Here is a 21,308-nt window from a genome sequence, read left to right as displayed (position 1 = left end):
GGAGCTGCTGCTTGGCCCAGGCAAGTCGTTTTTTTTTTAATTTTACAATCTTTTGACTTTCTTACGGATACTATACCTGTCAAACCTGAAGATAGAAGTCTTCTCTTCACAGTTAAAATGGAAACTTGCTTATTTATTGCTGCATTAAGCTGGGCTTGAAGATCTTGTTCTGTGAGGCGCCAATCACGCAAACTATGACTCTCAAAATCTTGTCATCTGATTTTGTAGTGGCCACTAGTCTGCCAAACCTCTTCCTGTCAGAGTTTCCACCAGTTTCCAAGTGCCTTTTGATGGTATAGGAAACTGTACTGACCTCCACCTTGGCTTTCTCGGCAATTTCCCTGCAGTACAGACCTACACTTCTAAGGGTTATAATTGTCTGTTTGTTTTATTTTAATAGCCTTTTTCTTGCCATTATGATAGCAATGGGCTCTGTCCTCAAGAGCAAAACTGTCTAAATCCAACACTGGTTATATAGAATCAGATGGTTTAAAAGTAATCTCCAAAAGTTGAGACACCTGTAGGAATAGTTTGCATCCAATTTCAAACCAAAATTAGCTTTCTGTGCTGCAGAGCAGCTGTCCTTGATGTCTTCCCTGAAAAAAGCCCTTTGGTTAAAATCAGAATTTCTGAATATTGTTGCATTTTTTTTATGTTTTTAACTTACTTTTGAGCCTTTGAACCATTTCACATTATTTGCTATACTAGAACTGTGTTAATGTAAAAAATAACTGGAAAAATTCAGGTGTTTTAAAAATTTTGACCGGTAGTGTATATATATGTATACATCTTATATGTTTCTCCTGTTTCTCTAGAATGTCATGAGGTCTTAGTAAGATAAAGAAGGAATCTTTGACAATTATGTCTGCTGGTTATCCTTAAGGCCCTTTTACACTGGGCGATTATCGGGCAGACAAGTGTTCATAGTACGCTCCTTGCCAATAATTGTCCTGTGTAAACATGTCTGTGATCAGCAGATAAACGAGCAAACGCTCGATCATCTGCTGATCATATCGTTTTAAAAAATTAAAGTATTATCGTTGTCGGCAGCACGTCTCCCTGTGTAAACTGGGAGACGTGCTGCCGACATGATAATAATGGGATAATGATCGAAGTAACGACCGCTAGCCCCATCCATAGCTCCTTGTGACAGGAGCAAACGAGCACCGATCAACGATGTCTCGTTGATCGGCGCTTGTTGCATTGGCCGATTATCGGCCGGTGTAATAGTGCCTTTAGGGGGGATAACGGAGGAGGTCGTGCTTTGATAATATTTCCGCGTTTGCTCCAGATTGATTTGATGTTCTGGCAACATGAACTTGTAAATAAGAATTTTGTGTTATTAGTACGCATTTCTTGTGTGGCCAATATATTGTAAGGTGCTTCCTTGATAGCACTTAGCCAGAAAAGACCTTTAAACGGTTCATATAAAAGTCAAACTTTAGGTCTTCTATCTAAGGGTATGTTCACACGCTAGCTGTCATTTACGTGTGAAAAGGCAGACTGTTTTCAAGAGAAAACAGCTGCCTCGTTTCACACGTAAATGCTCCTCCTCGCATTTTGTGAGCCGTCTGAGACGCTCGTAAATCTTGAGATGTGCTTCATTGAGTTCAATGAAGAACAGCTCAAATTACGTGGCAAAGAAGTGCCCTGCACTTCTTTGCCGAGGCAGTCCATTTACGCGTCGTCGTTTGACAGCTGTCAAACGACGACGCGTAAATGACAGGTCGTCTGCACAGTACGTCGGCAAACCCATTCAAATGAATGGGCAGATGTTTGCCGACGTATTGTAGCCCTATTTTCAGGCGTAAAACGAGGTATAATACGCCTCGTTTACGTCTGAAAATAGGTTGTGTGAACCCAGCCTAACTCTTAAGAGGATCAAGAGAGTTTTTCCAAGATTTCCTTATCACATAGAAGGGTAAAATCATCTGAGGGTTTCCATTATTTCAATAGAAGGATCAGTTTCTTTAAGACTTAGAGAAAAAAAATCTAAAGAAATATGAGAACACAAGCAACACAAGCATAAACAGAAGTATAGTGTTCTAATAACAAAAATTGAGTCACATCTCTACAAAAAATGATGAAATAACTGAAAATGACTGTAAAAAGCTTTTATTTAACACTACCTACCATGCAATAGCGTCTATGGGCGGGTGCATGTGCTGTAAACCCACTGTATGGATCATCCAGAAACCAAGACAAGATCAAATTGTGCATCAATACTAGAATTATCCATAAAAATCCGCAGGTAAAATACTCCATCAATATATGTCAAGAGCACTTCCCAATTAGCCACTAAGCTCCCCTCTAGTATTGGTCATCTTTACATGGACTCACCTCCCCAAAACAATCCTTCACCACTTGCACTAAGTTTCCCTCCCAGAATTGGCCATCAATGCAAGCACAATGCTTCCCAGACTTGCCTTTTAATACATGCAATGAGTTATCCATATGAGTAGTTATCCATATATATCCACCAATCTCCTTTTACTGTGCATCAATATCTGCACTTAGTTTTAATAATATTGCACTGAACTGAATAAAGTCAGAAAATTACAATATATTGCATTTCCATCATGAAGACTGTAAGTAACATTACTGGAAACGTACTTGTTCTGCATATATAAGGCTGATATTTTAATGTACAGTTATATATAATTTTGAGTCTATTGTCAGAAACAAGATGCTTTTTTATTTGTTACTAACGGTGCCGCAGTAAATGACCAAAACCATTTGTCTGACATAAAACAGGCACATTTGCTGTGCCGTCTAAGGCCTCATGCACACGACCGTAATCATGTGCACGGCCGTGATTTTCCGGGTCGGCCGGCCACGGAGTGTCACCCGCAAGCCGCCCGCAAATCGCGGGCCAAGCACATGGCCGCGTCCATTATTTTCTATGAGCCTGGACCACAGAACACGGCTGTAATATGACATGTCTGTTCTTTCTGTGGTCCAGCCTCCTGGGCCATGCACGGACCGTGGAAACCACGGTCGTGTGCATGGGCCCATAGAAATGAATGGGGCCACAATTCTCCCGTGGATTTTCGGGGGAATTGCGGCCGCAAAAGCACGTTTGTGTGCATGGGGCCTAAAGCCTCATGCACACGACCGTATTTTCATCTATCAGTAAATACTGTCCGTAAATATGGATCCGTAGGCATCCGTAATTCATCCGTATTTACAGATTGGTATCCACAAATACGGTTCGTATTGTATCCGTATTTGATCCGTACATATGGATCCGTAAAAAAGAGGGAGGCTGCAAATGATGTCATCAACATATTGAGTAGCAACGCTTCCGTAAATATGGACGGTTTACGGATGCACATCCGTAACCGCCCGTATTTACAGAAGCTCCTATAGACTTCTATGGGAGAGTCCTTGTCATAATTACTGTAAAAATTATACAACCTGTCGTATTCTTGTCAGTAATTACAGCACAGACTTTCCCATAGAAGTCTATGGGAGCTTTTGTAAATACGGACGGCCACGGATGTGCATCCGTAAACCGTCTGTATTTACGGAAGCGTTGCTAGGCAATACAAACCGTATTTGCAGATACCAATTCGTAAATACGGATGAATTACTGATGCCTTCGAATCCGTATTTACGGACAGTATTTACTGAAAATACGGTCGTGTGCATGGGGCCTAAAGTAATTAAAAGATACTGTAGGACTATAGGATATACTTACCAGGGTCTGTATATTTGACACGAACAGGTAGCCTTACATAGTGAATATTATACAGTTTACTCTGAACTATAGGGCCACTGCAAGTCACTGAAGAGTTCTAAAATGTAAAACAAGTACACAGCTGCCTGACAAGTGCTTTCGCCACGGTTGTAAAACGAAACGCTGACGTCTACTAAATACTATATTTAAAAAAATAACTCTTTCTAGAATACATAATTCTTTATAACTGTACTATTTTATACCTAGTTCATCCACTATTTTCCTTTATTAAGGGCCCTTATGACATCCATTTTTTAAAGGTGACACCCCTTTGTTCATAACTTTCGAGCATATCCTCCTAAAATTAAAAAGTCACCTATAAAAAGTCATTTTTTGTCATGTTGTTAAAGCGATATTCAACCAATAGTTGTTTTTTGTAAAGTCAGGTGACATATCGTAGAGTTTCCAGGACTCCTGAAAGGCAAATGTCTATAAATATGCGACAAGATATGCAAACTAGCCAGACGTGCCATGCAGGAGTCACTAGTAGCTAAGTGAGCTTTACATATTCATTTTCATTTTGCATGCGTTAGAATATTGTATAGCTGTTTTCTCCCAAATTATGACATTGAAATAAATGGAAACCTTTGGAGAAGGAGTTTGTATTTCTAGCTACCAGGCATGCATGTATGCAGACTTTTTGGTGTACCCCTTTGTAATTCACGTTGGTACTGAAAGTACCGGGACATGACTTTGGGAGCAAACCTAAGATGGAGAAACACAAAGAAAAAAAGAGGAGCAGAACAAGGGAGACGTATCTACTAAAGGAGGGAGATGTATCTATGCGTACTTGCATACAATGGGGTGACAATAACGACAGAGGGACCGGGCCAGCTCTGGAGCTCAAACTATTGCATTAAAAGTACACTTTTGAAATCGTGTCTTTATAAAAAAAAAAAAATTGTCCATCAGCGTGATTGGTGCAACTTCCTAAATAAATTTTTATAAAAAATTCCTTTTCCTTTTTGAGATACAGCTGCTTTGAATACTGTATACAGAGCACATGTATCTAGCGCTGAATCCTGTATTCGTCAGGTCTGCGGGACTGACGGGTTCAGTGTCAGCGGATCCTGCGTGGATCGAGCTGCTATTTATCACGTCTAAGTTCATAACTTAGATGTGATAGATTACAGGTGGTTCCTGCATGTCAGAGACACAAAGGACCCGCTGACACTGAACCTGTCAGTCCCGCGGATCTGACAGAATCAGGTCTTAGCAAATGATACAGCTGCTCTGTATAAAGTATACAAAGCTGTATATTAAAAAGTTAAAATAATGGACAATATTATTATAAAAAAAAAAAAAAAAAGATTTCAAAGGTGTACATAGCCTTTAAAGTCTTGTTTATTCTTCTGATTGGGAGGCAAGCCGGAGGTTGGACCCCTACTGATCAAACATTAATGGTCTTTTCTAATGATAATGTCCAGGACAATCCCTTTAAGGGAAAGGAAAATGCATTAACATTTTTGAATGATCATTAAATAGATTATTTTGCAGGTGTATATAAAGTTTTAAAATGGCAATTTATACTTTATGATCATTCCAAAACATGAAAACAATTGTCAATGTTAAGGTATCATCAGAACGCTCACATTGGTGAAAAATAAGTATATACATGACCCGACCGAACGATAAGGAACCGCAATCACAATAAATTTTAAATCAGCAATGTTCAATTTATCTTAATATAAAAAAAATGCCTCCTCTATATGCAGCTTTATATTTTGATGGGAGATGTACTAAGTAAGACTTCTCTTTATCTTACACATTTCTGCGGTAGTCACGCTGCTGCAGCAGTGCACAATTCTGATGCTCCATAGGGATCATTTTATATCATGGTGCAGAATAGATGATAAAATAAAAAAAAACTAGCACTTAACTGGTTAAAGTAGTAAAAATGCGTCCTATGAATGGTTAGTGAGAAGACACGCATTTCATTTCACCAATTATTAACACAGCTACTGCAGCTTATACAGACAGCTTGTTTAACATGATTCTTCACGAAAAAGTGCTGCATTGCGATTAGCTGCTACTCCAAAGCTCCGCAAACTATTAACACAATATATTCCACAAGTCCTGCCGGCTATTATCTACCTGGTTGTGGCTGCCAACATTCCTATAAATTCTTTAACTGGAGAAATTAAAAAGGAACAAGCATATTAATGTATACCATTCATTTTACTTTGCATGCATTTTGATGTCTGTTTACATTTGTAATATTTCCCATGACGACTATATCACCAACATAATACACAATGCTGTACACAAATAATAATCATCCACTTCTCTAAAAGGTCCTTATTTAAAATTTCCATATCTCAGACACACATACTCGGTATAATAAACAGCCGACTGACCGAGCAGTATGTTTTTAAAATGTACGTATACTAAACAGTACTTTATCTGAGTACCTTTTGTTTTACAGTACTAAAGAAGAGCATAGACTGCACAAATGTGGTATATATGTTTTTACGTATACTGTCAACTTTATGATCAAAAGTGGCGTGAATTTCACAACGGCCCTACAAAAATTATGGAGTTCAATTTTTACATGCGAGCAACACAACTGGTTTTAAAGAGGCTCTGTCACCAGATTTTGCAGCCCCTATCTGCTATTGCAGCAGATAGGCGCTGCAATGTAGATTACAGTAACGTTTTTATTTTTAAAAAACGAGCATTTTTGGCCAAGTTATGACCATTTTTGTAGTTATGCAAATGAGGCTTGCAAAAGTCCAAGTGGGCGTGTTTAAAAGTAAAAGTCCAAGTGGGCGTGTATTATGTGCGTACATCGGGGCGTTTTTAATACTTTTACTAGCTGGCCGTTCTGATGAGAAGTATCATCCACTTCTCTTCACAACGCCCAGCTTCTGGCAGTGCAGACACAGCGTGTTCTCGAGAGATCACGCTGTGTCGTCACTCACAGGTCCTGCATCGTGTCAGACGAGCGGGGACACATCGGCACCAGAGGCTACAGATGATTCTGCAGTAGCATCGGCGTTTGCAGGTAAGTAGCTACATCGACTTACCTGCTAACGCCGATGCTGCTGCAGAATCAACTGAAGCCTCTGGTGCCGATGTGTCCGACACGATGCAGGACCTGTGAGTGACGTCACAGATCTGCACTGCCAGAAGCTGGGCGTTCTGAAGAGAAGTGGATGTTACTTCTCATCAGAGCGCCCAGCTAGCAAAAGTATTAAAAACGCCCCGATGTACGCACATAATACACGCCCACTTGGACTTTTACTTTTAAACACACCCACTTGGACTTTTGCAAGCCTCATTTGCATAACTACAAAAATGGTCATAACTTGGCCAAAAATGCTCGTTTTTTTAAAATAAAAACGTTACTGTAATCTACATTGCAGCGCCTATCTGCTGCAATAGCAGATAGGGGTTGCAAAATCTGGTGACAGAGCCTCTTTAACTATATCAGTATTCATGTTTGTCCTACTTTATGTCACAGACAGAATCATTTTCTGAACCTAAAGAGATATTTCCTTGTGCAGGAATCACCGCTGTGAAATCCCACCCAGGCCTACTGCCATTGCCCAGATGCTCTTTTCACAAGATAAAAGCCACATACTACTCCTCAAATGCTAATACTATGTTTAATCCATATAAAACAGGCTTTTTACGGAACGCTTCCGGACACTTAAAACTATTTTTACTTCATCTACTGACAATTAATCGTTTATTCCTTGAGTCTGCTTATCTATCATAGACCACCCCAATGATACAAATCTCTACATAATCTTCTTAAACAAAGGCAGATAATGAGTTCTTAGGAAACAGCGGGAAATTGTCTGTCCAAGAAATTCCGAGTTCCCTGTGCAACAAAACAGGTTGCCTTTTACAAATGGCTATATTATTGCTATTCTGGCCTTCTGACTTAAAGAGGCTCTGTCACCAGATTATCAAATCCCTATCACCTATTGAATGTGATGGGCGCTGCAATGTAGATAACAGCAAAGTTTTTTTGTTTTTTTAAAAACGATCATTTTTGCCCAAGTTATGAGCAATTTTATATTTATGCAAATGAGCTTTTCAATGGACAACTGGGCGTGTTTTCTCGTTTTACCAACTGGGCGTGTATTGTGTTTTTACCAACTGGGCGTGTATTGTGTTTTTACCAACTGGGCGTTGTGAATAGAAGTGTATGACGCTGACAAATGAGCATCATACACTTCCCGTCGTTCCCACCCAGCTTCTTTCACTGCAGACACACAGCGTGACGTCACCCACAGGTCCTTCAACCTTGTCGTCGGACAAAGAAGATACATCGGCTCCAGGCGTCCAAAAGGTTAATATGCTCGTCTCTAGTGAGTTTGCTATGCTTACCTGCACATGGTGATGCTGCTGCAGATTCAACTGTACTCTCTGACGCCTGAAGCAGATGTGTCTTCTCTCTTCTGAAGCCAAGGTAGAAGGACCTGTGGGTGACCTCATCGTTCCCACCCAGCTTCTTTCACTGCAGACACACAGCGTGAGAGAAGCTGGGTGGGAACGATGAGGTCACCCACAGGTCCTTCAACCTTGGCGTCGGAAGAGAGAAGACACATCAGCTTCAGGCGTCAGAGAGTACAGTTGAATCTGCAGGAGCATCACCATGTGCAGGTAAGCATAGCAAACTCACTAGAGACGAGCATATTAACCTTTTGGACGCTTGGAGCCGATGTATCTTCTTTGTCCGACGACAAAGTTGAAGGACCTGTGGGTAACTTCACGCTGTGTGTCTGCTGTGAAAGAAGCTGGGTGGGAACGATGAGAAGTGTATGACGCTGATTTGTCAGCGTCATACACTTCTATTCACAACGCCCAGTTGGTAAAACCAGTAAAAACACGCCCAGTTGGTAAAACGAGAAAACACGCCCAGTTGTCTATTGAAAAGCTCATTTGCATAAATATAAAATTCCTCATAACTTGGGCAAAAATGATGTTTTTTTAAAAAAAAACAAAACTTTGGGGTTATCTACATTGCAGCGCCGATCACATTCAATAGGAGATAGGAATTTGATAATCTGGTGACAGAGCCTCTTTAAAGGGGTATTCTCATCTTAGACATGTATGGCATATCCACAGTTCTGGGACCCGCAACTATATCAAGAACAGGGGGTCACCATACCCTCGATTCGCCAGGTGCGGAAGCCACTGGCCGTAGATGCCAAGCTGGGTCTAGAGGAGAGGGGCCTGCACATGTGGGCAGCTATGTACATTCGGTTGTATGGGAGTTCCGGAAACAGCCGAGCAACGCCTGCTCGGCTGTTTCCGGAACTCCAATTTAACAAAATGGTGAGAGCTGAGCGCATGTGCGGCACTCTATCCACTAGTTGCCGCCTGGAATATGCGGCCGCTGCACCAGGCGCAACGAATGTTAGGTGAACCTCGTTCTCTATATATACTCGCGGGTCTCAGAGCTGGAACCCACACTATTAGACATTCATCTGCTGATCGTATCATTTTAAAAAACTAAAATATTATCGTTGTCGGCTGCACATCTCCCTGTAAACAGGGAGGCGCGCTGCCGATATGATACTAATACCGCTCATCCATATACATAGCTCCTTGTCACAGGAGCAAACGAGCACCGATCAATCATGTCTCGTTGAGCGGCGCTCGCTGCACCGTCCGATTATCGGCCGGTGTAATAGAGCCTTTAATGTTCAATTTCCCTTGTATTCAATTTCTATTTAGCGCCACCACAGAAGAAATTAAAGGGGTTGTCCGAGATTAATTTTTTCAGTAAATTTAAACACACATTGCACATATTTACAGTTGAATAATATACTTACCCGTGCAATCTTGCTTCTGTTCTCCGCTCTGGCTGCTCTTTTCTTCGGATCACATGACTTCTGACGTCACTTTTTCAGGCTTCTCCACTGTTGTGTCGTATCCCGATCACATGGTCTCGCCCCAGCCTGCGCTGGTTGATTACTGCCCGCCCAGCCTATTAAGCTTTTCACTGTGAGCGCGCCTATGCATGTTCACAGTGAAAAAGGACGGCACCTGCGTAGTACTAGCCCAGTCTACGAGGTACAGTGGCAGCTTCGGCACTTTTAGATCATACGCTGCCAAAGCCTAGGTGGTAGAGAAGGGGGGGGCGCCGAAAAGCAGCTGATCGCTGCTGACAGGCGCCCCGTATGTCGGACACCTGCAGCAGCTTTAGGAAGAGCCAGGAAATTACGGCGTTCTGACTGGGGTCTGTGACGGCCAGGGAGTGGACCAGTCCGGTCACCTTACCTGTCACCTGACCTCACGTCAGTGACATGAGGTCAGATGACTCAGGTCAGGAGACAGGTCCACTCCCGTGCTGCAGCCTTCCAGCTCTGCCTCTACTCTGTGCTCTTCTGTGCCGAGAAGCAGGGAGGAAGCTCCGCCCACAGCCCGTCCTGACCTGTGATGCTGTCAGCAAGGAGACATGGTGAGTGTCTGTGTGTGTAGTGTGTATACAGTGTGTGTCTCTGTCTTTGTATGTGTATATGTTATAGTGTGTGTGTGTGTGTGTGTGTGTGTGTGTGTGAGGAAGCTAGATTGGCGAAACGCGCGTCGGGGTGCTACCATATCAGGCTGCAGTGTGGGGCCATCATACCATCTATTACCATGGGTAAGCTTGCAGACACATTTACTATGCATGTACAGACTCTTTCTGTTTTTTGAACGCTTTAGACACTTGAACTTTTGTTCGGCTGTGTTTGCCTGACTCTGACCTCCCTCTCGTGGTCTATCCTTTTTACTCTGGCGTAATTTGTTATACAGCCTTCTGATTTTGGGTACTCTGGAGCACATGGTGTTAATTTAACCCTGTGTCTCCCTTAAGACTACATTTGTGTTTTTACACATAGGCTACATACACGCCCGTTCTATAGGATTTGGACACGCATTGTTGGTCGTTGTGAGGCTTACATAACTGTTAAAGAATCTGTTATGCAAGACACCCTGGAATTAATTGTTTTTAAGCAACCATACTGTTTCTTTTTAGATCCCTTTAAATTTTATACTAATGTTATTTTATGTTGTATGTCCCAATAAAATTTGTTATTTATATTTAAACATTTGTGGTGTTATGGCTTCCTTTTCTCCTAGTTCTTTATGATGCAATGAAGCTTGCCATTATATAAACCTATATTGGAGGTGCTCAGACACTTGTCATTGGCACCTAACTTGCGATTTAACCTGCTGAGTCTTTATATTTAAAATGTTATAGTGTCTGTGTGTGTGTGTGTGTGTGTGTGTGTGTGTGTGTGTGTGTGTGTCTCTGTCTGTCTGTGTCTCTGCATGTGTTTGTCTCTTACATCTACTACATTATCTGTTCTCAGAGAGTTATCACTGTGTTATCTGTGGTGTTAATAAAAATGTTGATAACCCTGGAGCAAGTCACCAGATATTAGGACTTTCTATCTAGAGCTTTTGAGAAATCTGCCCAACCGTACATAGTTGGTATGATCACATACTAAGCACAGCATTTATCATCAATATAAAATTGGTCATATATTAGTTAATCACAAGTTAGCTCTGGAGGCCATTTTTAAAAACTTGACAAGAGGACGTGCAGATACGTTTGTGTTCACTTTTGAACTTGTTTCTCAGCAACTGATGACCAAATAACCTTTTTCCTGTCGGTCCTGTCAATAAAAAAAAATTACGGTTTCCCATCTCTTGTTGAGAAGCTAATTGTTGTTCGTTTCTTAAAAAAAAAAGTCTGTCATAACTGAATAGAAAAATGCCTGTATCTCTATAATCAAAAGAAACATTGACAGACTCCGGCTACAGCTCTAACTTCTGATTTACTAATATATGGATATTTCTCCATGTTTTTAAAGCCAATTTAAAACATAAAAATGTAGGTATGACTGTAGTTAGCCCCAGTGTCTCACTCTCTCCACATGCCACACTCACAAGGGTTAAAAAAGATGACATATGGGGATTAGTTTGTCAGGATCTTCATTCTGAAGAGCTGGTGGTCACCAATGATTTTCCTATCCTATCCTTAAACTACAGAGCCACTGTTTTAAAGGAAAGGAAAACCATTGGAGATGACAAACTTCACAACAAGTGGCCGGTAGGTGGCACTACCTTTATATAATGTGCAGGGGCGGATATAGACAGCAGAGGGCTCGCTGTGCAAGAAAATAATATGGACCCCTTGCTTTCCAAATATAGTGCATCCGATCCCTTATTGCAGAGTATTCTCAAACTGTCTGTTCAACAATCCGCCATAATTGTGACTCATGAAATGCAATAGCTCAGTCCCGTACATGCAATCTAATGGACAGTAGGATGCTGTTAGAGGCTTTTAAGATGGCAGGGAGCCCCCTTACCAGCTAGGCCCCCCGTGTTAGTTGCATATATGGTATGTCTGCCCCTGGTAATGTGGTGTTACTTATTGCACCTAATGCAAGTACGTTGAAGTCACATTCTGAGATGCTCTATTTTCTAAAGCTGGTCATACACATTAGATTAAAAAACACTTGCCGTTTGGCCTAATTCACACGAGCGTGTTCGGTCCGTGATATACGGTCCGTGTGTCGGCCGCATTTCCCAAGCCGAACAAACTGCAGGGAGCCGGGCTCCTAGCATCTTAGTTATCTATGACGCTAGCTGTCACTGCTTGATGCATGAAAACTGTCCCGTACTGTAATCATGTTTTCAGGAAGGGAAAGTAGTTCCGCGGGGAGGCAGGGACTCCTAGCATCGTACATAACTATGATGCTAGGAGCCGGCTCCCTGCGGTGCGTTCAGTCCGGGAAATGCGGCCGACATATGGACCGTATATCACGGACCGAACAGGCTCGTGTTAATTAGGCTTTACAGTCACACTACAATTTGTTTAAATAAATGCCTCCCCTCAACGAAAAAAGTAAGAAAATGGTCATTACATTCATAAAATGGAGCCAAACATAGCAACTTTTTAGACAATTTCACACTGATTTTGAAAAGTAAGATTGCAGGAAAGTGAATAAGATGAATAATTATATATTCAACATAAATGCCTGAATTTTAATTATCTGAATAGGACACTGCGGGAACTGGAGGATTGGTATTTCAGACTAAATAAAATAGGACCTAAAAATGCTCATGTCCTGTACTTTAAATTAAAAAATTGGGAGGTACACAATACACTCCTAATAAAGAAGGAAATTGCTCTAAAATTGTTGGCGTTTATTTCAAGGATGTCTCATTATTTTAACCTAGAAATTGAAAAAATAAATGTAATTTTTTTTTAGATACCAATTCCGGTAAGTAATCTAACCAGCTGTTTTTTGTCAAGGCTATCTGTGGCCTTTTAATATGAGAAACTCATTAATTACTAGGTTCACATGAATCTAACAAAACCTTTGTACCTTAGTTTATCCAGACGTCAGCAGGGACTCTGTTTAAAATATTCTTCTTTTATCTAAGCAAGAAAGTAAAATAAAATAGCCGCATTCTTTTTACAATGTCCGATGTATTTATAGATTATATCAACAGAAAGCTTGTAAGAAATAAGCAATCATTATCAGATACAATAAGAGCGGTATAATGCATTCATATGTATTTAAATGTACATTTATTTAAGATGTGTTCTTTCGGAGATTGGAACATTAGCATTTTTAGGAATTTAATGAATTTCCAATGCAGCTTGAATAATGCCCCTTAACAAAACATGAAAGTCAATCGCTAATAAAATTTATTTAAAGGGAAACTTCTGTAAAACCAAAAGTAACTCATTGTGGGTAATTATTATGGAATTCTTTAGACTACCCAATGAGTAATTTTATAAAGCACCCGGTTTTCTAAGCAGCATCCAAATAAGTAGCAGGTGTCAGAGTTAGTGGGTGACAATGCTAGAGTAGAGACCAGAGTAATCAACGAATATACAGCAGAAGCATTGGTGGGATGTACTGGTGAAATATTATCACTTCACTAACCCTAGTAGGCAGGATTAATAACAGATTGACAAGTGTACTTCACTGCCTCAGGTAAGACACAAAAGAAAGAGTGTAGACTGCTAATACAAAGCAAAAGGAAAGGACAGCAGGCGGCGGGGTTATCTGGGGAGGGTTGGTGATGTCACAGAGTGAGGGGCAGGGTTATCAGGGGGAGGGCTGGTGATGTCACTGCCGATCTCAATTTCCATACTCCAATGACATGACTCTATAACATCCCTCTCCTGCTGTGAAGAGAGGGGGGGCAGTTCTACTGAGGACTGCCTCTAGGAAGTAACCAAATATCGAATACAAAATAACTGAATATTAAATGATTTTTTGAAGAAAAAAAAACTAATTCTAAATAATGTTTAGCGATAGTGTCCCTTTAAAGAAAAACTCTAATGCTATGAAAACAACTAAAGGGGGTCATCTCAGTACAAATATTGATAGCACATCGCCAGTAAGTCCGATCAGTAGGAGTCCGACTGCTGGGAAAACTGCTGATGGCAAGAACGAAGTGACGGCGGTGATATGATAGAACCATGCCCCTTCCTCTCCTGTCATCTCAGCCCAGGTTTTTCTGGAGACGGCATAGTTAGCCATTGACTATATTGGGCCTATCATGCAGCCTACCTAAAGAACCGAGAGGAGCACACAAAAGACAAAGTGGCTTGGCACTTTTTTAGCGCAGCCTCTTTGTTCTAGCAATCAAGGGTGGTCACAGTGGTCAGACCTCCACCAATCGAACATTGATGGCACATCCTAGGGATATGCCATTAATGTTTGTGCTGGAAAGCGTTTGTAACTAACGTGAAAATATATTTGATATCTTACTCCAACTTTCTGTAATCAATGTTGGAAGTCCTGTGTCATCACCGTTTCTCAGGTAGTTTTCTAGGACATCTCTTCTGTCTATATGTGCCAGCTGTCACAGTAACCATTGATATATTTTTTGCAGATGTCAAGTTAATAACCACATCTTTATCCACTTTCGAATAGCTGCTGTTGAATGAGCATGCACATAGAACTCAGTATCAATGCGTACTCTTATCGGATTCAGTGTTTGTTACTATTTGCCACTTGCATTACGAGTATCAAATCTTGGGGACCTAAATGTACGCCCCACTATATAATGAAATAGAGCAGGCTTTGTACTTATTAATTCCGCTCTACTACATACTCCCAAAGAACCCCTTTCAAATTTCAATATAGACAAAGACAATCAAAAATTACTTGTAACTGGAGTTAACAGTGTTTAAACAGCAGGTAGAATGTGCATTGATCCATTCGCTCGGCGCCCACAACAACTGTAAAGCTCCTTTATATTTTTAATAGAGATATTTCAGCAAAATATTGTATGTTGATGATTTTTGCTGCAAGTATTCCTTTGGGTTTGTTTCTTAGGTTTGATGAGGGCTGAACTGCTAGAATCTGGATTTTTAAAGCCATGCTACCAATACTTTCCAACTTGCTATTGCTGCCTGTAATAGCTTGTTACACTTAATGTGTAACTGTACAGTAAAAATCCCTTAAAGCCTATCTCCACTTGTAAAATAACTTTTCTGAGAGTTAATAATAATAAAAAAATATATAATTGGCAACATGTTGCTCTGCATTTCTCACTCCAAAACTCCCTTCTGATGTTCTAATGTTAATCCGGCATCGAGCAAAAAAGTGCATTAGTAAGAAATGTCTCTAATATTACTGCGTTTACAGGACCCATGCTTATTGGTATAAAATATAGAAGCGGCAATTCAGCATCAGTTCAGCAGGGGTTGGAAACATGCCAGAGATAACATCTGTAAATATCATAGTAAAGTATCATTACATTTTTTATGGTCCAGTAAAAGCACAAATCCATCACATGTTCTGCCAGCCCGAGTTTTACTGTACTATGAGTCCCTTACCTGTGCTTGCCCTCCAGGTAAGACTCTTTTTCTTTTCTGCGGGTTAAGGCTGTGTTCACATCAGCGTTGCCTTTGATCTCAATGGTGACGGAAACGTTGCTAAAGTCGACTGCGCTATTAATTCCGTCAAAACCACGGAACCCTGTCACACCGGTGACAAACGGAAACCTTTAGCAACGTCTCCATCACCATTGAGATCAATGGTGAGGGAAACGGAAGATAAGGTTTACGTTTGCCTTTCCATGAGTGGTTAACCGGACGGAAACCTCCGACGGAACCCAACGTAAAGGCAACGCTGATGTGTCCCTAAGTTCCATATAATATTCCTGATTTACTTTCCTTCAGACAATAGCTTGATGTAATACCACATTATTTTGAACATATATTTTAGAACTGTGGCTACACTAACCTGATTCAGTCAGAGATTTCATTCTGGCGCTGAGTACCATTGTAACCATGGATTTGTCATACTGGGTCTTGTACTGAGAAAAGTACTGTACTGGCATCACAATGAACGATGCATGTATTAAATGGGTGCTGTCAAAAGCGTAACAATATTTCCAAAAGGAATTGGATTAATTGAGTACAAGAATATGAAAAGGGCTCATCTATAATAGTGCCTGACAGATATAGCCACCAAGCCTCTTCTATGAGTAGACGTCTACAGTCAGCACCCTGACTTAAAAGAACACTAAACCTAGAAATGACTGATTGAATTCAACAATGTTTTCCAATCTGCAGGATTTTTTGCATGTTCCTGAAACAAACAATCTAGCAGAAATCTTGCAGAGAACACAGGTGATTTTCTTCTGATATCTTCCATTTTTGTGTGGCAGAAGGCTGAGGGGCGGGGCTTTATGCAAATGTTTGCAATGGGAGTGGCTGAAACACCTGAACTCAATAAATAGGAGGGGTGTCCACATGGGCGTGGCCTAATAATGTATCTATTGCTGGGTGACCTGTAATCAAACTTCATACTCTCTGTGAATATATTATGGCTTCGCTTTATAGTGTACGCCATTTATACGGTATGCCTGTCAGTCTGATTAGATTATGTACTCTGTGTTGTTAAATTTTACAGAATTTCACCTTTGTGCGCTTATATGTGACCTACAAAATTCAATAAAAATAGTATTAGAAAAAAAGAAAAAAAAGACTTTTGGAGAAATTATGTTATATGGCACTATATTAGGCTGGATTCACACAAGCACATTACGTCCGTAATGGACGGAACGTATTTCGGCCGCAAGTCCCGGACCGAACACAGTGCAGGGAGCCGGGCTCCTAGCATCATAGTTATGTACGACGCTAGGAGTCCCTGTCTCGCTGCCGGACAACTGTCCCGTACTGTAATCATGTTTTCAGTACGGGACAGTAGTTCCATGGAGAGGCAGGGACTCCTAGCATCGTACATAACTATGATGCTAGGAGCCCGGCTCCCTGCACTGAGTTCGGTCCGGGACTTGCGGCCGAATACATTCCGTCCATTACGGACGTAATGTGCTCGTGTGAATCCAGCCTAATACTACAAATAGGCATCATTACTATTTGGTACTGCTGTATGGGCACAACTACAGTGTGAGATTACTGTCACGGTGGCATATTTTTAAGTATGCTTACTGGCTATTTAAAGCTATACTAGTTAGGTGATGGCGTATGGGAGGAATGGACAAAATACTGTACAAAACCAGTAAAAAAATGAGGCCTCAATCACAGCTTTCTAGGCTTATTGCCTTTTTGGCTCCTGACATTTGTCCAGGCCTGTGGTATGACTAATTTGAGGTATACTAGATATATTCTGTTGTTGTGTTACATTTTATACATAGACATATCCGGAATGTATTGCATATGCATCATATCTTGTTTGCCGCATTGTGCATACAAAATGTTAAAATTGTTGGTGCGTAGCATTTTTCTCTTAGAGTCCGGCTTTCTAATTTTCCTTAAGAAATAGCTGACACTTCAGATCTTTAATGAATTCCTCAGCTTAAAATAGAGTAATATTAATAAGTGGTTAAAACGCGCAGAAACTTTTTCGTCTGAACGTACCCAAGCAATTTAAAAGTTACACAAGGTTTCATGGCATATTGAGTAAAGATGATTTATTTAGGAGATCACAAATTAACAGTCACCAAAATTTCTAATATTGTTACTTTTGCAATACATTTGTAATGTAATGATTCACAGAACTGGGCTGGTTATAACTTACAATTTTATCGATGCATGGTCAATTTTCTTAGGGGCCTGTTCGACTACGCTATTGTTTCCGTGAAAAAAAGGGAAACTTTACAGAATGGAAACAAACGGAAACCATCTGAAACTGAAGCATTACTATTGAAATCAATGGTAGTGCAAACGGAAGTTATAGCTTCCGTTCGGCTTTCCGTTCGTCTAATCCTCTGACGGACTAGATGAACAGAAACCCCAAATGGAACCCGACGCCATTGTGACAGGCCCTAAATGATAATATTTTTAGCTGATTATTTACACAGGTCGATTACTGTTCCAAAATAAAATAGTTTACTTTGGACTAATAATCAATGCATATTAGTTGGACCAGACTTTTGTCAATTTACAACAAAACAAGAAAACGTGGATATTTCCAAGGACCATATTATTATTATCTGCGCAGCCATGTCCAATAAGTACAAACTTCAATAAAATGCAGAAAGAGCTGACAATCTAAGCGTACTTATAAAGACATCAATTTTCATAGGCATATTTACCCCATGAAACTGATATTAAATAAGTATCTGATTTAGCAGAAAAAATTATGTTTTGTCAAAAACGCTGAGGTGGCGGAGCAAGTGTGGTGATAGGATGCTGGTGAGGGCTGTCAGTGTGATGTACCATTACTCATGTAACAAAAAACTTGAACCTTCTGTAAATTCTTACCGCATTCGGTGGAGTGCCTCAAAAAATTTAGAATTACCACCAGATTTCTTTGTTGTGTGATCGAAATCATTTGGCTTGAGATAGGATTAAGTAGAGGCCACCTAGTGGTCAAACTTGAGCACTGCACTATAGTACATGTACTGCTTGGTCTCCCTGGAATCTGCAATGAAGCTGATGTCACAACAGTCAATGACTAGAGTCAGGCTTCAGAACACTGAATCTCAGGCAGTGAAAATGTCGGAGCAGAATGGGTTTCAATAACCTGATGCCTGACAACATTATGAGATCACTCCAGTTTCCAGACAACTTGACACAATTGCGGGTGAGGGGAGAAGTAAGAGATGCTCTGTTCAATTACATCCTTGGGTGACACTGTTTGCTGCGCTGCTGATAGACATAACCATTCAGCTGTGCCTCTGCGTTGGGCAAGAGATAAAACCTAAAAATTAAAATGTGACGAGCTAACCAATGCCACACTCCTACATGGGTCCAGAAAGCTGTACCTGTGCCTACTGCGTGACCAATATGGTCATTTTAACTTATTTACCATTCAGAGACAAACACTACTTTTTGAGTCTGGAAAATAAATTCATCAGTGATATCTTAACCAGTTCAGGACCGGGCTATTTTGAGCCTTCAGGACCAGACATCTTTTAGCCATTTTTAGCACATGTTAGTTAAATGGCTATAACTTTTTTATTTGTTGGGCTAACGACGTGAATTTTGCGATGTTTTTTCCATAGACAATTGCAGGTTTCTTTTTTTATCGTTTTTATACACATCCTTTTTGCTATTTTAGAATTTTTATTCATAAAGTTTGAAAATAACAGTAAAAAAATAAGCTTTTTTATGTTTCAGCTATTTTTTTTGGTAATAACATAATTTTACCCTAAAATAGACCTTTTATTTGTGATCATCATTGTCTACCGTATATTTTAATATATTACATGTCTATATTAGGTGGGTATTTTATGTGTATTTATTATTTAATATTTTTTTGCACTTTACTTTACTATTTTTTTATTACTATGGTCTGTCCCTCAAAGGTCAAAAAAGACCTTTGGGGAACTTCATATATTTTTTTTTCTTTCTTTTCCACCATGTTTTTCCACTGTAACTGGAGCTGCACAGCAGCCCCAGTTACAGGGGAAATCAGCCCTCTCATAGTGACGATTGTCACTAATAGGGCTGTGCTGGGTCTAGTAAGACCCAGCAGCAGTCTGTCAGTAACGGCACCCGGTGATCATGTGACCAGCACATGATCACCGGGAGGAATAGAGACAGCGCCGCTTCTGCTGCCTCTATTCCTATACACAGCGTTCATTGAGCGCTGTGTAAAAAGACATCGGAGAAGACAGAAGCAGCGAAAGCTGCTTCTATCCTCTCCTCAGGGTCCCCGGCAGTCACTGACAGCCGGAGACCCGACATTCAGCTGCCCGATCGCTCGGGCAGCAAGTTAAAACCCGAGCCGTAAAAAGTCTATGGCTCGGGTTTTAAGGACCCTGACCGCTGGCCGTAAAAACACAGCCAGCGGTTGGGAACCAGTTAAAGGCTATGTACACCTTTTGAAATCGTTGTTTTTTTTAACTAAGGACCAGGTCTATTTCCTTAAGGACCAGGTCTAACCCCTTAAGGACCTGCATTCTTTTTTGTTTTTTCCTCTCTGCCTTCCAAGAGTCCTAACTTTTTTATTTTTATGTTGATATAGCCATATGAGTGCCTGTTTTTTTGCGGGACGAGTATTGTATTGTATTGTATTGTATTTTTCAATTTTTGGGTGTATATATTATATTGCTTATCTTTTAATTATTTTAGGGAAGGAATTTAAAAAAAAATACAGCTATTCCAACATTGTTTTTGGGGTTTTGGGAGATAACAAATATATATAGTTTTGTTTTTTTTTAATACTTTTGCACAATTAAAACACTTTTAACTCCTTAACGCCGAAGGACGGATATATCCGTCCTCAGCAGCTGCTAGTTCGCGCAGGAGGACGGATATATCCGTCCTGTGATGGCGCGGGTACTGAGACTGTACCCACGCGATCAGCGGCAGGAGCACGGCTGTTATACACAGCCTGGCTCCTGCTGCAACTGCCGGTATCGAAGCGCGCGCCGATTCCGGCAGTTTAACCCATTAAATGCCGCTGTCAATAGTGACAGCGGCATCTAATGTGTTTGACAGAGGGGGGAGCTCCCTCTGTCACCCGATCGGCGCCCCCGCAAACAAATCGCGGGTCGCCGTCGGGTTTCCATGACAGCCGGGGGTCTAACAAAGACCCCCAGGTCTGCCTTCAGCATCTGCCTGTTAGGCGATGCCGGAGGCATGACCTAACAGGTTGCCTGTCAGTTTTACACTGACAGGCAATAATGCTTTGGTATACGAAGTATACCAAAGCATTATATATGCGATCAGCCCATCGCATAGTGAAGTCCCCTGGTGGGACTAAAAAAAAAAATGTAAAACAGTTAAATAAAGTTTGTGAAAAAAAAAAAATTATAATTACAGTCAAAGTCAAATAAAACTACTTTTTTGGCCCAAAAAGTGGTTTTATTTAGTAAAACGGTCAAAACAAATCACACATACACATATATGGTATCCCCGCGATCGTAACAACTTGAACAATAAAATGAACATATTAATTAAACCGCCGGATGAACGGCGTCCAAAGAAAACGCAAAAAACAACGTCAAAATTCTCTCTTTTCTCCCATTCCCCCCATAAAAAATAAAATAAAAGTTAATCTATAAGTCCTATGTACCCCAAAATAGTACTAATAAAAACTACACATTGTCCCGCAAAAATCAAGCCCACGTACGGCCACATCGACGGAAAAATAAAAACGTTACGGCTCTTGGAATG

General features: G+C 40.6%; 1 protein-coding gene across 9 annotated transcripts in view; it reads right to left on the bottom strand.

Moving 5' to 3' along the window:
* The window catches only part of MAPK10 (mitogen-activated protein kinase 10), a 239,964-nt gene that overhangs the window by 192,928 nt on the left and 25,728 nt on the right, over positions 1 to 21,308 (bottom strand). For 2 of the 9 annotated variants that reach the window (XM_075860994.1, XM_075860961.1), the window contains exon 2: positions 13,078 to 13,130. The exons of the other annotated variants lie outside the window; for them this stretch is intronic. The gene's annotated coding sequence lies outside the window, so the exon portion shown is untranslated. The remainder of the gene's footprint in view (positions 1 to 13,077; positions 13,131 to 21,308) is intronic. 9 annotated transcript variants of the gene reach the window in all.

Source organism: Rhinoderma darwinii, chromosome 1 (assembly GCF_050947455.1).
Source record: "Rhinoderma darwinii isolate aRhiDar2 chromosome 1, aRhiDar2.hap1, whole genome shotgun sequence".
In the NCBI taxonomy this organism is placed as follows: domain Eukaryota; kingdom Metazoa; phylum Chordata; class Amphibia; order Anura; family Rhinodermatidae; genus Rhinoderma; species Rhinoderma darwinii.
This window is presented reverse-complemented; position numbering and strand designations above follow the sequence as displayed.